The sequence below is a fragment of the Oculina patagonica genome, chromosome 13, assembly GCF_052425735.1.
Source record: "Oculina patagonica isolate OP01 chromosome 13, crgOcupat, whole genome shotgun sequence".
Lineage (NCBI taxonomy): Eukaryota > Metazoa > Cnidaria > Anthozoa > Scleractinia > Oculinidae > Oculina > Oculina patagonica.
The window spans coordinates 11,928,788-11,950,363 of record NC_135770.1 but is presented as its reverse complement, the minus strand read 5'-3'; the positions used below and the strand labels follow the sequence as shown (position 1 = coordinate 11,950,363).

The 21,576-nt window shown below is 39.3% G+C and overlaps 1 pseudogene across 1 annotated transcript in view; it reads right to left on the bottom strand.

Annotated features, from left to right (window-relative positions):
- Positions 1-2,958: 2,958 nt before the first annotated feature.
- LOC144636165 (uncharacterized) overlaps positions 2,959-21,576 on the bottom strand; it is a 46,145-nt pseudogene continuing 27,527 nt past the window's right edge. Inside the window, exons 3-6 of the transcript XR_013567476.1 lie at positions 5,600-5,816; positions 4,959-5,202; positions 4,774-4,873; positions 2,959-4,055 (exon numbers count right to left, since the gene is read on the bottom strand). The product of XR_013567476.1 is annotated as an uncharacterized LOC144636165 (transcript). The remainder of the gene's footprint in view (positions 4,056-4,773; positions 4,874-4,958; positions 5,203-5,599; positions 5,817-21,576) is intronic.

Below are 21,576 nucleotides of genomic sequence, written 5' to 3'. Positions count from 1 at the left end.
GAGGCGTTTATACGAAGGCGGCGTTTAGTTATATTTTTTTTCTTGCAACAATAGTATGTTTACTGAACATTTGAATTTTCAAAAACAAAAAAATGTTTTAGTGTTTGTCTAAAAAGATATTTTCAATATTTTTAAACATTGTTACAATTAATGAAAATATTTTTTGAGGCTTGCTCAGACTTGATTATTACTGCATTTGCTTTTTGACTCCATTATGGGAATGAACGCCGCATCATGATGCGGTGTTTATTCGAGGGCGGCGTCTTTTCGAGGGAGGTGTTTTATCGAATAAATACGGTAGTCATATTAAGCTCCGCAGCCACGAATAGACTTTGGCACTTGGTCCTGCCATCTTGAATGAGAACCTTGAGCGAATATACGCAGAACCGTTCAAAATTAAGTAAGTTATGTTACAGGCAGGTGTACAAGGATGAGAAACAAGTTTAAACTGGGCACAATGAAACTGCAATGAAATTAGTAACAATGTATTACCAAGCCTTAGTTTTATGGGATGTTTACTGCAAATGGCTCCCTTTCTCATTCACATGCTCCTCATTCAGGTTTTGCTCAACCTTTCATGGAGTCCAAAAATGTTAGGCCTGAAAATCTTCTTTTTGGTAGTACGATATTCATTCCTACATTTAACTCCAAAACAAACTAAATAAGAGTTCATTTTACAGTCAACTCCCGTTACTCAGATAACTCGAATTCTCGTTAACTTAAACCTCCTGGTAGCTTGAGGTACATTTGCTTTACCTAAAGTCTTTTATGTTCCATTTAAGCCTCGATAACTCACAATCCCGACCTGATAACTTGAACCTTTTGAGATCTCTCCCTGAAAAATCCAGTTAACAGTTGGTGACAGCACTGAACTTTAAGAGTGTTTTTTTAATTGCAACACACAAAAGCACATCACTTACAAAAATACAAAAAAGTATGCTCACTACTTATTGTACAAATCACTTTAGCTGTGCACAATACAATACGACACTTGCGCTTCTTACAATTCGACACTGTATACTATTTACAACACTTACACTACTTACAATACGATGCTTACTACTTACAGTGAAATATATATTTTTTAAATACAAAAGAGACTAAAATACTATAAAACTATACATGGCACAAGAGCTAATTGACAGAACTTACACTGCACTGACAAAAAATACTGAAATTGTCACTAAACTAATACAGCTACTCACTATAACAACAGATCTAATGTAAATAAAATGATAAAGGATAAATATAACAGACAAAGAAAATGCACCTTAACCTGGCTCTTTTACTTAAACAGTGGTACGAAAGCTACCGCATCGCTTATGCAGAGAGTGGTCCACTTTGCTTCATACTTTTTATAGCTAGAGTTTTTAATAGCGATTTGTCTTTCACATTTGACTTTGCTTTCCAGTAAGGCAAGAAAGAACATTATGCTAGGAGTCTCTGACTGATTTCTTGCGAGATATAGATGATATTTAGCAATAAGAAGATAGTGATTGAAAGCATGATAGCTAGTGTTCTCAGGTCTGTATCCATAAAGAATTTCCGAACAAGTAGGATTGAAACCGATCGCACTTCTGGTTCCAGGATTAAAATTGTCAGAGCGATTTGTATTCCACCATTCTATGACGTCTTTCCAAAATAGCTTAACTTCGGGGCACTCGCAAAACCTATGGAGAAGTGTCTCATTTTTACAGTGGCAGTGTTCGCAATGTGGTGACTCTTTTATTTTCATTCTATAGAGTGAGAGATTGGTGTTATGTATGAGTTTATGCTGAAAGCCTCTTAATCTATTTTCAACGGTGATTCTAAATGGAAGTTCGTAGACATCCTTAAAGTTTGTCACTTGATTTCTTACAGTGATTTCGACGGTAGGGGGAGAGAAGGACCTTTCCGCAAGCATCGAACGGGCTTTTTTTTGCGGAGACGATATCATTATTTGAATCAGCCTTTGGGAGTTCGCTAACACCACCGACACTGTTGCACGTGATTTTTCTTTTCCACGCTTTGGGGATAGCAGCGACAACTCCGGCGTAGTCAGGAAAGTGCATCGAACGCTGAATTTGCGCTTAAAATTTTCTAAAGAGAGGAATTGGTCGTGGATAAGTGTTGGTAAAACAAGCTACGCTATCTACTGGAGAGTGATTTATCCGGTGGATAGTGTTATACACCCTTTGACCAACCGCGGCTTATATCCGGGGGGGGGGGGGGGAAAGGCGGCTTATTACCGGATGTATTATATTGTTTCCAGGTAGATGTATTGCTGCTTTTCACTGTCACGCCACAAAAATGTAAATCCAAAACTATTGAGCGAAAAAACTCAAAAATATTATGGGTTGTAGAAAATTACCAGATATTCTGTTTGCCCAAGTTTCGCGATTGTACGGTATTCCGTACTCGAGTTAGCTTACAACTGGAATATTACGGTATCGCCCGTTGAATATTAAAAAGATAGCGTTCAACCCTAAAAAGAAAAAAAAAACAATTAGCCGTGGCTGGCGTTGTCAAATATGCGCAAAATTTGGTTATTTCACGTTGTTGTTCTGCAGAAAACGCACGCTCAGAGTTATTATTCTGCTCATTAAACCTTACATGCTAATGAAAATCGTTAAATGCTAATAAGAAAGAGCAACAGTGATTCCTGATTTGTTGTTCACAGGGACGGCGTAGCGCATTTTGTAGTGGGGGGAGGGGGAGGGGCTTGTAAACGAGCGCCGAAGGCGCGAGCTTGTAGGGGGTCAGAAACGACAGCAAATAAAACTCGAACATGCCTGAGCTATTTTTATTTTGAGCTTTAGCTATATTACTTTAAAAAAATGCACGTCTCTTAACAAACAATCAACTGAAAAACGGCCGAACAGAACAAAATAACTGCTTAAAATGTCACTCAACAAATTTATAAATTCTAAGGTGCGGTCTGCGGAATCGATCTGCGGAATCGATCTGCGGTCTTGTTTAAAAACGTCAAATATGACGTCACAGGTCTTTATTTCCGACAACTTTTCCGAGTACTCTACGATTATAAAGGCCTAAAAAAAGGCATTTTTCAACTTGCAATATATATGCGTTGCAATGTTCAATTACTTTAAAACTTAAGGATATGTTTACTTGGCCCCTAATAAACACATGGGCCTGCCTCAAATAAACGCTCAATCAAAGTACAAATCAAAGGCGCTTTGTTAACCCACTCGTGAATGAGAACGCTAAATGTATTGGTGTAGAGCTATGAAATGATTCTGTCTTTTTGTGATCGGCATGTTAGTATAGAAGTTGTTTGAAGGGAGATATGATCACGTTGGTTCCTTGTGTTTACAGCGGACGCGGGTAATCCATTCAAAAGCCTTCGTTATATAACACTAATTTCTACCATAATGTGCAAGCTTGCTAACGCGTTGTGTAGTGGTAATGCGTTGGCCCTCCAGTCCAGCGGCCGGGTTCGATTCTCAGCGGGGACGATTAATTTTTTTTAACGACAATCTATTTAACAATTTTATACGACGTCTTTTTTTTCTTTCTCCTTTATTTATGAATCTATTAGAGATGCAAATCAAGTACTATACAGTATATTATTAAAAGGCAACAAAATTCGTCAGTTTGGCGAGCTTTTTTACGATAAATTATTTACGTATCATGACTATCGATTATCATACAAAACGCTTGGAACTAAAAAACATTCAGAGACTGCTAAAATTGGACTTTAGTGAACATCGTGGATCTTTACACGATTACCATTGCGGTCGTGGGTGATTGGAAAGAACCTGTCTGCCAGTTAGGATTCCCAGTCACGTAGATCATTCTGTTGGATCTCTGTTACGACAAACGGCTTCGTTTGGTTGGTCTCCTCCACCACCTTCATCCAGTCTTGTGGGATGTAACAACACGAGTTCTTCTTTCTTTTTTCGATTTGCAAGAAATCGATGTCGTTTTCTAAGAAGGTGTGGCCCCGATGGTTTAACACCTCGTAAATTCCCCTCTGGTGGAGCTCGGCAAATAGGGCAACAACTGTCCTGTTTTTGTTTTGCCCGCCACAACCGTCAGAGAAGCTGACAAGTGACCTATAAAGGAAATAATAATTAAATGTTATGAATGCAAACCTGTAAAAACGTTTTAAATTAATTCAATCCACAAAAATATTAAATAAAATATATAATATATACAACCATTACATAAGCTTCTTTTAAATTTGCTAACATATTACCTTCGGCGCGTGAGACATATGTTAATAAAAGCCTTAATATCATGGGTGACAAATTACTCCTTAATTTTGGCTCGAAATTGTAGCGCTAATTTATAATTTTACATGTGAAATAACAAAATTGCCATGATAACGTTCCCCATGTTTCAGTGACAAGATGGCGTACAGGTTTTAAAAGATGATCTTAAAACATAAACTTTGCACATTTACGCTTGAGTTTCACTCTGGCCAGTTTATTTGGTCATCTTAATATCTTTAAGCGATAACATAAATGGCATTGAGCAGATTTTTGAGCTTTTTACACGGGCGTCGTTTCCAACCGGTTCGTCCATGACGATACAATAAACAAGTTAAAATACTACCATTGTAAACGTTATTTGTCACCCATGATATTAAAAGGTAACCAAATGGTATACTCGTGAAATTAGGAAATAATTTCACTTGCGTTTTGTCAAAATACTAATACGCAATCAAAGGAATTCGGGCCGGTTTTTTTATAAGATACGATAAGCGAGCTTCTAAGCGTATTGTTATTGGCTAAAAAGGCTAATATCCGTTAAAGGAAGTTATTTACATACCTCGCTCCCGAGTGGAATTTGGTGAGGAACTTAAAAAGGCAGGAAGCGACCTCAGAAGATCCCCTCTTTCCTACCGTTTTATCCCACATCAGCATGTGACCTTTAATCAATCAATCAAGCAATCAATCAAAACTATATTTAACGAGGGTGAAACGTAATCGTTTTTTTTAACTGATAAAAGTTACCTTGATTGGCCACACAGTCGTGGATACCAAAGTTAAAGGTCCAGAGCTGCCGCTTGTAAAACATATTATTATGCTGCAAATTAGGGGTTGGCAGGTTCTGTTCAAAGTCAAAGGTAATCATGTAGACGGCGTCTTTACTTCTATATTTTACACTAGCAGAACCGAGGACACGTGATCTCTCCTTCCAGCTCTCTATGGTGGCTCCCTTCGCTTCCCTTTTACACTCAAATTCAGCATTTGCTCACTAGTGATGACAATAATAATAATGATTATTAGTAACCTTTTTTTGGTTGGTGTGTTATGAAAAAATAAGCCTTCCGATAAGTGGAGAAACTCGGCTCTAATTTTTGCAAGGGAGAATAATATTTAAGGCGACAGATTGTTTTATGTAATTGTTGCTCTTTTGAACCCCTTGGAATTCATTTTAAACTGAAAATGCAATCGATGTAATAAGCTATGGTGTAAATTTACTCTGCTTCGTATCATGTTTTTTCTCACTTTGTTATTCTAATAATATGCACTTCTTGTTTTTCACATTTTAAATTTTCTAAAACAATCATTTTCCTCAGACAGTAAATATTGTTAAATAATCCCCTCACCCAGCCTTTAGCAAAACTGTTATATAATATTAAGAATCTAACCTCTTGGTGCTCCCTTAGCTCCTTTTCGTGTTCTTTCTTCTTGCTGCCCTCAGTTGTTTTCAGTAACAGCGCCAGCTTGTCGCAGGTCGAACACGTACCCGTTCGTGGAACAGCAAATGATAAGTGTAACTCATAATTAAAAATGTGGCGGTACATAAACAGGGAGATGATAGGCTTAATTCGAGGGGGCACCGATCTTCTGTTTTCTTGTTGACACCTATAAGAAAAAAAACGCTTTCTGTTAATACAGGTCGATTTTTACCCACACAAATTTTAAAACATGAAAAAAGATGTATAATGGTGGATTGGATAAATGAAACAAGTCATTCGTTCTGTGATTTTTCGCAGAAAGCCAACTTAAGGCAGCTTTGTTTCCCAGAGACAAATAACTGCTGTTATTTAACATCTGCGTCGTGTGTGTGCTTTAACCCATTGCGCAACGCAGCACAAGCTTAAGATACACATGGAATTGAGTAATCATTTTCTCTTGTTTCGCCTCCTTGCGTTCATTGTATACGCTTCAATGAATAGTAAAAACTTCGATTTATGACGGCATTTTCGTGTTTGGTTTGGTAACGAATCACAAAAAAAAACATTTTAACATTTTAAGGATTCTTTTGTTCTGTCTTCCAGAAAAGAAAGCCGCTTCTAAATTCTGAGTTTTTGCATACTTTATTTCTCGAAAACGAAGCGTAAACCAGCGAAAAAAACTTCGGAACAATGTTCTTCGTGAAAACGGAAGTTGGCATGCCAAAATTCAGCCATTTTTTAGCACTTTTAAAAATGGCCAAAAAACCAAAGTGCGTTTCTTGCTTTTGCCCCTTCATTTGATTAATATAATATTTCATAGAGCAACTGTGTTTGGTTTTCAGCTTAAACGAGATGCTTGTGCTGAATCAGAAATGGGGCCCAGAAATCCTAAAAGAAGGAAAGTTAATCCAAGGGACACAGCAGACATCCTTGTTGCTGATAATGCTGATGATATGTCAATGAGCAGTGATCCTCCAGCTCCCACCAAGTCTACCACAACTAGCTCCTCTAGTGTAGCTGTAGCTTCCTTACCAGTCATTGCTGTCACTGTTGCTGCTAGCTACTTGTCTGCCAGTACCTCCTCTAGTGCAACGATGGCTTTCCCACCAGCTGTTACTGCCACTGTTTGTGCCACAAACTAAACAGCCAATTGATCCTCCCTTGAAGCAGTAACTGCCTCATCAGTAACAAGTTCTGCTGTTACAGCAACAATTCCACTGGTACCACCCTCAAGCATATCTCCAATCAGCTCATGCCCTGTCAAGACAACATTCACATGGGCTTCTCATTGGCGTAAATTGCGCCCAAGCCATTTAACTCAGAGGATGACCCATACGCCAAGAAAACAACCTTAGGATGGGGTGTCATTGGGAGTCTGAACCAAAATTATGGTGAAGAAGGCAACACTGACTGATCCTGTAACGGGAAAGTATAACAAGAAATGGGAGACAGCCCTAGCACTTTCTAAGTGGTTGAGTAGTATCCATGATTTGGACGTCTTCCCTCGAATAAAAGTACATAAAAGCAATCTACTTTGAGTTTTAAGATCATTCTTAGACCGTCAGAAGTGAATGCTGGAGTATAGAATAAACTAGGAGAACCCGGCTTGGTAGAAGAAGGAACGAGCATGCCAAAGAAACCAAATATGGCGGACGGTCAATTCGAAGACCCAACGGGAGGAGCTACCGCTATTTTGGAAGAAGACAAAGAAGAACCGAGCCTGCTTGAAATAAAGAAACTACTAATTGGCATTCAAACATCCAGGAAAATAAAGCTCTAAGAAAAGAAATTGAAGGCCTGAAAGAGTCTGTAAATTTCCATGAGAAGGCACTAAAAGACTAAAAAGATAATCCAAAAAGAAAGGGAGGAGAACAAGGCTTTAAAGAACCACTTAGATTCCACAAATAAGCAGTTGAAGAAGACAAAAAAACATTTACGCCAACAGATCGTGGAAACCGAAATATTTGGCGAAGAACTTGAAAATTTAGAGCAATATACACACAAGAATTCGCTTGAATTCCATGGTATACCACAAGACGCCCAAGAAAACACGGAAAAGGTGGTTATTTAAGTAGCAAAAGCACTCAACATCACTGTAGAACAACAAAAAATCTTGAAAGAATTATTCATCAAATTGGTGTCAAAGAAGAACACTGAAATTTTCTGTGATTCTTATGGTGGAAAGACAATGACATAGACAGGCCTCTCTCAGAGTTCAGAATGTGCATCAAATAATTAGAAAGTTGTAGAAGCAGTACGTAAGGATCAACGTACCAGTGATATCAAATACCTAGACTTGATGAAAGACCACCTACAAATAGAAAGAGCCCAACGGGTTCTATGGTGTATAGAGTCAGATCACCTCCAGTTTCGGATTGAACTGATGGACAGACCCCTCACCAGAAGAGGCATGCTTGCATCAGTCAGCTTTATATATATGATCCTTTTGGCTTCGTAGCGTCTTTCCTGCTAAAAGGCTAATGCATAGTGCGGGAATAATGCAAGGGAAAGACAAGCTGGGATGATGAAGTGTCTGACCACAATGCTCGACAATGATGGGAAAAGGGGTGAAACGGGCTTCACACTTTGGCATGGCGGCTTAACTAAAGATGCCGTTACAAACCTGAGGACTTTGGCAAGCTCAAGTCCATCGAGCTACACAACTCCTCTGATGAAAGTGTCTATGGGTACAACCAGTGCTCATATCTTAGAATGGTTAACTACCACGATCAAGTACACTGCTCACTTGTGATGGCGAAATAAAGAATAGCCACTGCTTACTTGTGATGGCGAAATCAAGAGTTGCACCTTTAACCCTAAGAGTCCTTGCCACGTATTTGTTCATGAAAAATTACAAGCCCTCAGTCTTTGCCCATATTTTTAGATCTGAGCGAGACTGGGCTTTAACCCTGGCAGACAACAAGAAAATTTTGGATATTTCGGTAAAAGTTCGTAGTTTGTCGGTAAAAATCGCAATAAAATAACACGTGTGAGATCAGTTAGCTCTTTAAAAGTGGCGGCCGCCACCAATCAAAATGATGCAGTTTTTGTTCAGAATTCAGTGGATATCAAGTTTGTTGTCCAAGATGATTTGCCTCTGGCAAATGTTATGGAACACAGAGTCTGATGATGATTTAGATGACGATTTTAAGTTAGTTCAAGAAGAAGGAGAAGTGAACAGGGCAATTCCTGTGCCTTGTGGTGATTGAAACGCCAGAGTGAAATAGAAACATAAATCTTCGCATCGGTTTTGATTTTGATCAGTCTATGTGTCCAAGAATTGAGCTTAAAGAAGACATGAAACAAGTGGATTTTTTCCAGCTTTATTTTACCGAAGAACTGTGGAATCATATTGTGGACCAAACCAATTTATATGCTGAACAGAAGAGAGGGCCTGTGGAAAGATCGGTCTGGTATGTACTGACAGACCCCACTGTGATGTCAAGAGACAGCAACCGGAAAGAGATGAAAGACAAGAACTCACCTGACTATGATAAGGTTTTCAAGGTAAGGAAATAACTAGATCTTCTGCTAACACGATTTTTAGAAGTTTGCAACTCAGAAAGGAACTTGTCCATTGATGAAACTCTCATGAAGTTCAAAGGAAAGATATATTTTTGACAGTTCATTCACATCAAGCCGGACACAAATGCCAGGTTAGCCACGATAAAAAGCGTTATGTCGAAAATTGACAAGACAACAAGCTAGAAGAAGTAGTTGGCCGCATGCAGGTTTCTCTAACGACTATGAACTCTACAGTTGAAGCTATTGAAACTAAAACGGAAAAAGCAACGAAGAGCTCAAGAATAAACTAGAACATCTAGAAAGATATTCGCGAGACTTTAATATTTGCTTCACGGGTGTCAAAGAAGAAGATGGTGAAGACTGCATGTCAATTGTTTTGGATCACTTAAACATTTTCCGCTTCGAAGACGCTTTTGGAGAATTGGAAAATGCTCATTGCACAGGGAAAATGCGGGACGACAAAGCCAGACATTTCATTGCAAAATTGTACAGCAGACCTTGAAGAAAATTGCAAACTTAATAAATCTTTGGAAGTCAAGAAATCTTTCCATTCATGGCAAAGTCAACATAATCAAAGTAATCCTTCTCCCAAAAATTATCTTTCCAAGCTCTTGTTAAGCACTCCGTCTGCTGTAGTAAAATAATTTAACTCCTTGGTTTTTAACTTTCTGTGGAATGGGAAAGACAAAGTCACCTGACGTTCAACATTCACTATGAAAACATGATAAGGCATAAAGATTAAGTTGGTTGAAAGGAATTATGGATGTAGAGTGCTCTGGTTTTTGGAAGCTTTACCTCGATAATCTTTTGAGCAACCAATAAGGATCAATTATTCTTCAATGCAATTATGATGTAAATCAACTAAATATTTCATTAACCTTTTACTTTGAACTTTTATCATGGTGGTCTGAATTAACAGAAAGTGCAGACTTTGAGAGAGGTTACAAATATATTTTATGGAATAACAAAGCAATTTTGATTGATGGTCAATCTGTTTTTATAGACCTTACTTTAATAATGGTGTTGTTTTTTACAAAGGACCTCCTTTTTGATAAGACAAATACCGAGTCCTTTAGTTCCATGAAAATGCAATGTTTAACAAATGCCAACTTTTTGCTTTGGACTGGCCTAAGACAATTTGACCCACCAAACCTACGTGGCAACATATATAAGGACATACATCACATACATAAGGAAGTCATTGAGAGACACAGAAAATTATAAATGTCCAAACTACTTTTGTCCATAAAACTCAACTATAAAAAAAACACCCAAATTAAAAAATGGGAAGACTCTTGAAGCAAAATGTTCAAGGGTCAGCCACCCCAAAGATACAATGTCCAGCCAGAGAATCAAAATGTATCAAGTGAACTAAAGTAGGACATTGGGCAAAGGCTTGTAAGTCCCTAGCGGACAAGAGAGTGGCTGAACTGAATTTCACTGGAAGACAAGATGAAGGAGAATTATTCCTGGGTGAACTCACTGAACTATCTGCTGTCCAAGGAGGGGAAGGAGAGTCATGGAAAGCACTTGTCTCGATCAATGGACAACTGATAGAGTTTAAAGAAGATTCTGGTGCAGATGTAACAGTTATTCCACAGCCTGAAACCAACTTCATCACTAAGCAAGACAACCAGGGTACTCATGGGTCCATGTCAACAGAAACTGAGCTGTCTAGGAACGTTCACAGTGGGGTTGCGAGTTTAAGACAAGGTTACTAAGGAACAAGTGTATGTGATAGAAGATTTGGAGTGACCCTTGCTAGGAACAGAGCCAGCTGAAAATCTAAAGCTAATTAGCAGACTTGAAAGCCTAAAGAGTGGACTACAAAAGTAGAGTAGCAGACGAGTACCCCAAGTTGTTCGAAGGACTGGGTGCTATGAAGTACAGTTACTGCATTACACTTAAAGAAGATGCCAAACCTTTTCAAGCAACGGTACCAAGGAATGTGCTCTTCCCTCTGTGTCAGAAAACTAAAGAACAGTTAGACCAAATGTTGGAGACAGGTGTCGTATCCAAAGTTGACCAGCCCACTAATTGGTGTGCTCCCATGGTTGTTATTCTTAAGAGCAATGGTAAAATCCAGGTGTGCGTGGACCTAAGCAAGCTAAATGAGTACGTAAAAAGGGAGAACCACCCATTTCTAGCAGTAATTACAACCCTTGGAAATTTGGCAGGTTCTAGAGTCTTTTCAAAACTTGATGCAAACTCAGGATACTGGCAGATAAAGCTAGCGTGGGAATCAAGGCCACTGACAACATTCATTACTCCATGGGGCCACTTCTGATTTAATGTATTACCTTTCAGTATCAGCTCTGGTTCAGAGAAATTACAGAAGAATATGAGTCAGATCCTCCAGGGATTAGATGGTGTGGAGTGCAACATAGATGGTGTTTTAGTCCATGGTAAGGATCAACAAGAACAGGATTAAAGGGTGGAAGCAGAACCCAAGTGTCTAGTCTAAGGGCCTCTTTACATGAGAGTTTTCGTCCCGGGACGACTTTCATCCCGGGATGAATTCATCTCGGTCTCTGGTCATTTTCTTGTTGCTGTCTACATGATTTCGTCCCGGGATGAACTCATCCCGGGACGATTTCATCCCTGTCCTGAGCACCGGGATGAAATGTCATCCCGGGATGAAACGTGATGAAAAACGCCATGTAAACAGTCTTCCCGGGATGAAATGTTCATGTAAACGCTGTTTGTTTTCCATCCCGGGACGATCGATCGGGAACTGGAGCAAGATTGTTTCTGCGCATGCCAAAAACCATGCGGTCTTTTGGCAGCCATTTTGGTCATGATGCAAGATAAAGCAATGGATGAACGTTCAAGGTGAGTTAAATATGAATAAAAACTTTCGTAGAATTCTAGTTTTCCTTGTTGATTACCGTGCGTTCAAATATCGGTCTTTTTCGAAGGTAAAATCCTGTTCTTTTGGCTATCAAGTAATCAACAACACTTCGCAATAACTGGTTATGAGAATTATTCTCGGTGTATATATTATTACGAAGAGGGAATGAATTTTTCTCCACCTTTGAAACTTTCCATTCCCCATTCGCGCAGACTGGGGAAAAGTGACCCATAACTAGTTGAATTGGCATTGATTCAGTTTAAATTCAATGCTAGTTTTATTTATTTATTATATTTATTTATGGACACGTTTATTTATTATAGTCAAGAGATGCCGCCCACAGATGCAGGTTTTCATGAAACAAAGCAGAAAGCTGGAAAGAGGAAAAGTCGGGCAGCTGCCAAAAAACCGGGTTCTAGTCGTTGGAAGTGGTCTAATGAAATGGTTGACAAGTTGATTGAATGTGTATATGAGTACAAAGTAAAGAAAGATTTTGAGTGCAAGGATATGGAATCTGACCTGATTCAGTTCTACTCTGACATCAGATTAATGATGAGTAAACTGTATCCGCCAGATGACTTTGGACCACCAGAATCTGTGTCATTGCCGGAAACGGGTGTAGGGATGGATGTGGATGAGTTTCGTGCACTAAAAGCTCGGCATGAAACAGATGCTAAACAAATTAAAGTGGGTTATGATCGAGTAAAGGAAAAGATAAAGGTAGTACGTCAAAAGTATCGAACCAGTGTCAACGAAAATACACGTTCAGGAAGTGGCAGAATAATTACCACTAACTGGGACACTCTTACTAAAATCTGGGGTGGAAGTCCTGCTGTTTCTAAAATTCCAAATGCTATTACTTCAGCAACTGTTGAAACTGACCATGAAGACGCTGAGAGTGACGAAATGGAAGAGACTGAAACTAGTGGTGCACCTGGAATGGGTTCACGAAGTGTTTCCCCCAGTCTCAGCACAGAGGATGGTGATATTGATTCTGCAAGTGGGAGTCAGAAAAGAAAATTAAGCACTCACAAGTTTGTGGATAACAAAAGGCGAAAACTTGAGAAAAACCTTTCAGCAAATCAAAGGGAACAGGTTCTGGTGGGAGTGGCCCGTGATGAGCTTGCTGTGAAAGAAGCTGCAGTGAAAGAGTTGGCAGCATCTACAAAAGTCATGGAGGAATCAATGAAAACTATAGCTAGTTCCATCCAGTCACTTGGCTCTTCTTTGGGAACAGGGTTAGCACTGCTTGCAAATGCACTTGCAACTAGTGCTAACTCCCAGTCAACTGTCCCCCAACTAGCTATGCAAGATTATGATGGGAGACTTCAAAGGTCAGCTACACCACCCCCACTAAGGTCATTCAGCCCTCACACAGTCCACTCTTCAATGCTAAATGATTGGGACGGTCAGAGTCATTATACCTTTTAGGCTCTCTGACATTACACAGATGTTATGTAGTACTTTTCAGCTGTTTGGAATGGATTTCGTTTTTGTTCAGGATTAGAAATGTCAAACTTAAAAGTCAGTAGGGTTTGCAAATTGACTGAATACCTTTACATGTTAAAAGTAAGCTTCCTTGGGGCTTTGAGTTTTAAAGATGTTGTGTTATTGTTCATAATTTATAAAACGTTATTAAAATTTATTACACTCGGAAAAAAGCGTTTTATTTTTTACTGTAGAAGCTATTGAGGATCGAAGAATTCCTAATCAGTACCCCCTGGAGTTGGGTATTCCCTTTATAAAGTGAAGAAAGTGCGTGAGGTACTATTTGCTTGGTACCTGAGACATGATCATTTTCAAAAGGCCAGTTTTAGCTCTTGGCATTGCTTGGTAAAACATGTTATCCTTATTGACATAGGAATAGAGATAATTAATTTCGTAGGGAGTGACACTATCCAAAAAAGACGTTTTTCCTTTTTAGGAATTTTATTTTTAGCAAAACTCTGACAAGCACTTTCTTCACATTTATATATGCTCCCATGACCAAGCCTCACCCCATCTCAACCACCCCCCCCCCCCCTTTATCAATACCATTGGCTGAAAACTTAGAACATTTGCTGTTTCAATATAAAGATCTTATGATTTCAATTATCTTTTATTTCCGGTTTGGTTCAACATGTACATGGGCATAAAATTTAACATCAGGCTGCCATTGTACACAGTGTACAATGGGATGTGTATATGGTTAAGCCTACCATTTTAAAGGTGTTTTGCAAATTAGAAATAAATCTTCTAATTTGAACTATCCAAAAAAACAAACAAAACAAAACAAAAAACAACAACACTATAACTTGTAATAAGGGAGCATTTCAGTCAGCAAACACTGTCACTTGTAGTGTCAGCTTCCAAATAAACACAACTGGCGAATTAATTTCCTGGTTGACTTTTCAGAACAGGGTCATTTCTTGTATCCACCGTTTTTCTTTTTGTCCTACTACCACGGGAAAACATGTTCAAAGGCTATGTTGGGTCCAGTTTAACACTTGTAGCAAACTATTCTGAAAAATAAGCAGCAAAGATATCCCTTGTCGCGGCTCCCCGTGCACTGTTGTAAGAGTACAAGCGATCACATGCAGTATGGTGCTCACAACATTGAGTTCTGCTTTCATAACTGATCTGGTGAGCAACTGCATCTTCACTTAGTTCAGCATTTCTGAGCTCACAAAAATTGTGGAGTACAAAACATGCATAAATTACTCCCGGGGTATGTTCACTGCTTAAATCTAATGGCCGGTTTAGAATTCGCCACCTTGCTTTGAGCCGACCGAAGGCACACTCAATTTGGTTTCTGACTGACCGCAACATTTCATTAAACATTACTTCTTCATTCTTTGAACAGTGAGTGAACTCCTTCATCAAATTTGGCAGAAGTGGATAAGCTGGGTCTCCTAGTAACACAGGAGGCATTGGGTCATGACCAGGAACCAACTGTTTATAGACATTGGGCAACAGTTTCTCTTGAAACTTTTTATTGACGTCACTGTTGGCGAAGACGCGAGCATCATGAACACTACCTGGCCAAGACAAGTCTACATCTGTGAAGAGGCCCCGCTCATTGCAAATTGCTTGAACATTTAATGAGTATTTCATTTTATAGCAAAAATAATCATGGGGATTTTCATGTGGCTGTTGGATAGGAATGTGGCTTCCATCTATACAACCGATAACCTGGGGAAAGCCAAATTTCTTTTCAAAAGCAGCAATTGTAGCCTCAAGTTCCTCTTTAGTGGTTGGAAACTTGATTAGATGTGGTGCCAGTATCTCGTTAATGACACTACAAACGTTATGAATAGTAACGGACAGAGTGCTCGTTGAAACTCCAAAGGCATTTGCAGTCATCCTTAGGGACCCTTGATCTTTAAGGTAATAAAGGGTCATCGCAACTTTCTTCTCTGCTGGAAGAGCATCTCGCCGAAACGATCTAGCTTTTGGGCTGAGGTGAGGGCGTAATATGTCGACCAGTTCCATAAAATCGTCTTTTGGCAGTCTCAAGTTAAGTTTCCATTCCTTTTCATCCATTTTACCACCGATTAAGTTGTTCCACCATACTCCAGTCCTTCCAGGGCTTACCCAAATCCTTCGTCTGCGACGAACAGCCCGGAACCTCAAGTATCTTTGCCTTGTCAGTGCTTTGTTATGTTCCAGTGTTAATACTCTTATCAGCGACTGTTGTTGCTTGTACTGACTTAACATCTGCAACAGAAGCGCTGAATGTAATTGTAACAATACAGCGATGCTCGACAGAACAGTATTAAGAATGGCAAAAGTATAAACGAAAGCCTTTCTAGGCGCCATTTTGTTTACTAATGCGGAATACCGCAGGACCAAAATACTGTAAGCACGGGCGAAATAAACTAAACTCGGGCGAGATGAACTCAACTCGGGCGGGATGAAATACGTCCTGACAACCCGGGATGAACACGCTCATGTAAATGAAAATTTTTTCATCCGGGACGAAATTCATCCCGGGACGAAACTCAACTCGGCTTTCATGTAAAGAGGCCCTAAGCTGGCGTGACAATCAACCTCGAAAAGTGCCAGTTCAGCACGAGAAGAGTTAAGTCCCTTGGACACGTCATATCAAAGTTAGAGAGAACCTAGGTTTAGCATGAGATAACACTGTATGATAAGATAACATATAGTTTTTGGATTTCACACTCTCTGTCAAAAAGGTGGAGATGTTGTGTAAGCTTACATGAAGTATTGTTTCAGTTACAGACCGAATGCATGTTGGTTATTAAAGATGGTGTCTTGACGTAAACATGTGTAGTTCACTAAGGAGTACTTTATGTAGCAAGTAGTACGAGAGGGACTGGGCCCAGCCCCAGATTCATATTATTATGGGATCGTAAAATTCCACGCGTTGGCAAAAAAAGCGAGGATCGATGAGAAAAACTATTGTCATTGTAGTTTTGCAGTAGTTCCTGTGCGAGATTGAGTAAAGTGTAACATTTGAACCCAAATAAATCGACAAATGTCGCGAAGAACTTTTGGATTTGTGCGAAAAAGCTCACGGACTTGCCATCGAAATCATACAAGAGCAAGCAGACAAGACGAATATTTCGGCCAAGTTGGAAACAGTCGATGGAACTATTCCCAATCCCTACTCTCTCAAATCTGACTGGACAACTGATTTTCCGTCATTATCGAATTATACCTGGGGCGATATACGATGGCCCAGAAGGCTCACAGTTCAGTTTAGATTTTTCACAGTTCAGTTTAGAGTTTCCACTCAGTTTAATTGTGATATTTCACACAGTTCAGTTGTGATTTTTCTGACGGTTCAGTTTTTTTTTTAACACCAGAGAGCCTGGAACTTTTTGAAACTTGTGTTTGGATGTTTTGTTATTCAAATGGATGCTATAAAAAGGCAAACTGTTTGCGAGGAGGTCAGACGTCAGGCTCAGAACAGCAATGAAGGCGTCGAATCGACCGCTACAAGTGCAACTGCACCGTCCAATCTAAACCAACGTACCGTAAATCGTTTGTCAGGAGTGCTTGATCGCATCCACGGCCAATCGAAAGGAAAGAAACGAAAAGCCGATAAAGAACATCGGATCCAAGTTCGTTGGATTCATTACGACGAGAAGTCAAAGCTTTTTGTTCCAGTTCGTCAGAAGAACGGTGGAGGGAACCGCATTGTTACAATATAGTGGACTGAACCCTCCAACTGTACAAGAGGTGAAGCAAAAAGCCAGTGCTTTGTTCTTCCCAGATGGTAAAAGTGCTTTTGCTGGTCCCGTTGATGATATGCTTCTAGATATCTGCGACACAACCCAGACAGCCATTATTGAATTTTTTCTGGTGATGAAACTATTGAAAGTTACTTAAAGGACAAAGGCCTTTACCCATCAACAAGCTACCTTAATCTAAGATCACAACATAAAAATGCAATATTTTCAGAATTTGAAGATGAACCTGGAGATTTTTAGCAGCCAAGCAGTATGAACAGCTCACAGGTAGAATCAGGTGTCAGTAAGTGTCCCAGCGTCAACCACACCTTAGCTTAACGCACTGGAGCATCATTTTCTGTAAGCTTGATGCCAATAGACCCATCTCCAAAATGCGGCCGGCCAAGAGGACTGGAAACTGGGGGGTATAGAGTTTTCAACATAGTGGAGAGCAACGAGCAGAAAGTGCTGCCGAATGGAACTTTCATCAGGGACAGTTTGGACCTTTCAAATGATTAGCTCGAAAACAAAAGGGGGAAGAAAAAGGGGGACAAGTACTACTTGGAAACATATCTCGAAGACGTCAAAATCTTAACTTCTGATGATTGTTGCGAATCACCGCATAAACTAGGTATTGTATTTGACAGTAGAGTAGGATGTACTGAAGTTAACACTCATTGTTCTTGTAAAGCTGGAGCTGGCAAATGCCAGCATTTAGCTCCATTGTTTACCCATGTAACAGTAAAACTACGCAATGATGACCCTCCAACTTCCCACCTACAACAGTGGCACAGGCCCTTTGCTTTAACCACAAAGATGGTTTACCTCTGAGTTTCTGGAACCACGAATCGATCGAAAACCTCGTGAAGTGGCACCTAAAACTGTACAGGAATATTTGTACGATCCTAGACCTATTGAACAACGACTGATTACTGAAAAACACATTCAACAGCTTGGAGAGAACATGTCAGTTGATAGTCCTACCACTTATGCTTCTTGGTTCCAATACTTTAACTCAGCAAGCCACCAGTTTCTTCCATGGGGAAAATTCTTGGAAGGCTGTTCTTTAGCTAATCAGTTACGGGATGCATATCCTCCAGGCTTTGTGGAGACTGTTTACAGTGAGGACCTTGAGGCAGTGTTTAACTTCCCCGGAGAGATTAGTTTACCAGAACATGTTAGGAAAGGTCCACCACCTACAATTTTAAAAGAAGAAAAACCTTTCCTACAAAACATTATTTTATCCCCAGAAAAAGCATTAGAAATCGATAAAAATACAAGAAAACAGTCAGGCTGCTCAGCTTGGTATCAAGAGCAAGCATTTAGAATCACTGCCTAAAGATTTGGAGAAGTTTTTTCTAGAAAAGCAACAGTCAATAACAAATTTCTACATAGTTTATTTTCTTCATTTAAGGTGCAAGCTCAGGCCATGAAGTATGGTCTAGATATGGAACCAATGGTTGTCAAAGTCAAGGAGTTGGAGGTCCTCAAGTAGAAGTTTTCAAATGTGGCTTGTTAGTTCACCCCGATATTTAATGTATGGGATGCTCACCGGATGGTATAATTTATGATACTAATGAGACTCCATCGGTTGGAATTTTGGAAATTAGAAGCTTATTTTCAATGAAGGGAAAGTCAGTTGAAGAATGTTTAGAACTGAAAAAAGACATTTGTATTCATCAAGATAAAAATGGTGACATAAGACTCAAACGTAATCACAAGTATTGCTTTCAACTTCAAGGCCTAATAGGAATTTAAAATGCTCAGGTGGTTCTTATAGGGCCACAAATCCCAAAAACCCCCAAAACCAAGCAAAAACCCTACCTCATCAAACTAGTCTTTCGCCTTTTTCTTCTTTGGTTTAAAAGGGTGTAACATTAAGTCTAGTTTTCTTTTCATTTCTCAGCCTTGCACCGTGAAAACTGAAGAAAAATCGAATTTTATTGTGGACTCTGGACTAGACAATTATATTTCAAATCTTTTAGTAAGTAAGTGAGTAAGTAAGCAAGGAAGCAAGCAAACTAGCAAGCCTAAAAGCGGAGCTCCCTGGTTATTTATTTATCAAATTAAGAAATAGAAAGAAAAAAAAGAAAGGAAAAAAGAAATTTAATGAGTTATTTCTTTTTTTATTATTTTCATTCATTCTGTTTTTTATTTTTATTTTTGCTGGTTGTGTTCAAAGGACATGTAGAATACCATAGCTGGATTTGTATAATCGTTTTGGAATGAAAATGTGATATGAAGAAATCTGCTGATATACCGTGATGTCAAAATTATATAACCCCGAAAGGCAAAGATGTGGTGAAAAATGGTTGAAAGGCACACAATTTTTTTGCCGCCATTTACTGAGCCTTTTTAGACAAGGTCTTTAATTTAACATAGCGTTCAGGAAGCATACCGAGGTATCAAAAACGTGCAAAGATATAATTCATCAAAATAACAACAACCCTTCTGGTCTGTAAAACACTACATGTATTAAAGCTAGTGTCCTGCACAGGTTCGAAGTTCACACCCAGTGTGACGTTTGGTATCAGTACTGTGACAACTCGGAGGGCTACCTCAGAGGGCTCCACTTTACCAGGAAGAAGAGATGTTAAGGCCGTTACTCGCAGGTCTGTCATCACTCTTTGCAAAGGCTGAGATAACAAAGAAATTAGCTCCCACTGGATCAACACAACACAATGAATGTTTAAATAGTTTGGTGGGGACTTTAAACCCAAGCAAAATGTTTCTTTGGTGGCTCAAAAAGTAGTGACTTTCGGACTGCAGCTGCAGTAGTGCAATTCAATGAAGGATATAAATATTTATCTCGGCTTGGAAAGCAAGATTAGTATGACAGCTGGTGAGAATTTATCTAATTACCTAGAAAATATACAAAGAATGTGCAAGAGGAGTGTGGCAAGGAAGAGCATGATTTCAACGAAGAGAAGAAAGGAGTTAAAAATGAAGAGAAATGCCACAAACAAAGGGAATATTTGTATACAAATAGGATTTTTATGTCCTCATCCCTGCCCGACATTAAGGGTTGGGATGTGTTGTGAGACATTATGTCAGAATTATGAGGTCACGGGATGGGGCTCATGCAATGAATTATCATACCACCCTCTTACGTTCACATGCATCACCAGACTCGCATCGTGCAATTTAGTGAATGCAGCTGCCCCTGTCTTTTTCCCACCTGCTCCCCGTGGCCTTTCCTCTTGTCTTAGTCTTTACTTGGCAAAATCACTATTTGTAAATTTAAGATAATATAAGTCCTTTTCACAGATTTTGTAATGAGGTGGCCATACACTATTTCAGTTTATATGAATAATTAAAGAGCCTTTTGCTCATAACCATTTTGACCAACCCTGTGTTTGTTTGTTTATCTTATTGCCCAGCAAACAGAGCACGGGAAATACAGCACTTAATGTTTACTTATTTCAAAAGGGGTGACGGCATAAAGCAGAAAATAGTGAAGAAACAACGTACTCCTCAGGCATTGGCCTACAGTTTGTGACAGACAAAAGGCAACCCCCCCCCCCATTTGCTTCTCTGCAGTCAGTAGGAAATAATCTGCGATACTCAAACCTAAATCCCAGGTACAAGAACAGCATGTCCTTCAGTCCTGTGTGCACCGAAATGAAGGTTTTTGGTGTCTCTCTACTGTTTGCCACATGCTTCAGTTTCCAAACTTTGCAAACATGAAAAAAAATTACCTTAGGCAAAAGATGCCCACACTGCCATTAAAACAACTGCAAGAGATCGTTTGCGGAGTTATCCAAAAAGAACTCCACATGAAGACAATGCTCTTTTTGTTCTGCTCTACATGCAACGTTGTACTGGGCCACACAAAAATGTGCACAATTGATAAGCATCTCGAATCAGCAACGTACCTTCAAAGGTCAAGGAGTTATAAAACCATGGGCAAGCAGCAAAACCTAAGTCTTTTGATTGCAAAACGAAAAGCAAGCCAAAGCAAGTCAAAGACATGATTGAAAAATTTCAAGATATTGAAAGTCAAGCATCAATAAAAGAATTTTAAGGAAAGCAAGGGGAACAGAAGAAACTCAAGGAAACTACCACAATCTCCAAAAATCAAAAGCACCACGAAAGAGAAAAAAATATCAAGAGCTGTAGTAACTATGCTTGAGGGCATTTGTGACAACGATTGCCTGTTTTCCGCCTTTTTTTCGGAGGTTTCAAAGCATGCGTGAAAACAACATAGCGACCTACGAGGGTTCACCAGCGAATTTTTCAGAAGACTCAGACAGAGAATCAGAGTATAAACAAGGTTCTAAAACGTCTGACAGTGATGAAATTTACTCAGACGAAAGTAGCAATAGTTAAGAATCTGAAGAAAGTAGTGATGACGTGTTGAATACCTGTCCTGAAAGAGCTGCACTTTGGACACATGT